Source organism: Bison bison, unplaced genomic scaffold (assembly GCF_000754665.1).
Source record: "Bison bison bison isolate TAMUID 2011002044 unplaced genomic scaffold, Bison_UMD1.0 scf7180017864492, whole genome shotgun sequence".
Classification (NCBI taxonomy): Eukaryota; Metazoa; Chordata; class Mammalia; order Artiodactyla; family Bovidae; genus Bison; species Bison bison.
This window is the reverse complement of record NW_011495051.1, coordinates 9,200,351-9,200,750: the sequence shown is the minus strand read 5'-3', so window position 1 is coordinate 9,200,750 and position 400 is coordinate 9,200,351.

Sequence of the window (400 nt, the reverse complement as noted above, 5' to 3'; positions counted from 1 at the left end):
TATTTGCATTAAAATGTATATGCTTTGCTTAAATAAAATACATGTTTATTCAAATCACACATACAAGAAAGAGGCAGGATTTCTTTAGCCAACTACTGCTATCACTGTCAGCTCAAAACCCTGGATCAGTGTTCCCATCACTGAACACAGAGTGTTCTTCCAAGGACTTTTTGTAGAGCCCTCTTGATGTCCCTGTTCCTCAGGCTGTAGATGAAAGGGTTCAGCATGGGGGTGACCACAGTGTACATCACCGAGGCAATCATGTCTCTCCAGGAAAATGAATCAAAACTGAGATACACACCAAGGCCTGTCCCATAGAACAAAGAAACCACAGACAGGTGAGATGAACAGGTGGAAAATGCCTTATATTTCCCATGAGCTGATGGGATTCTCAGAATGG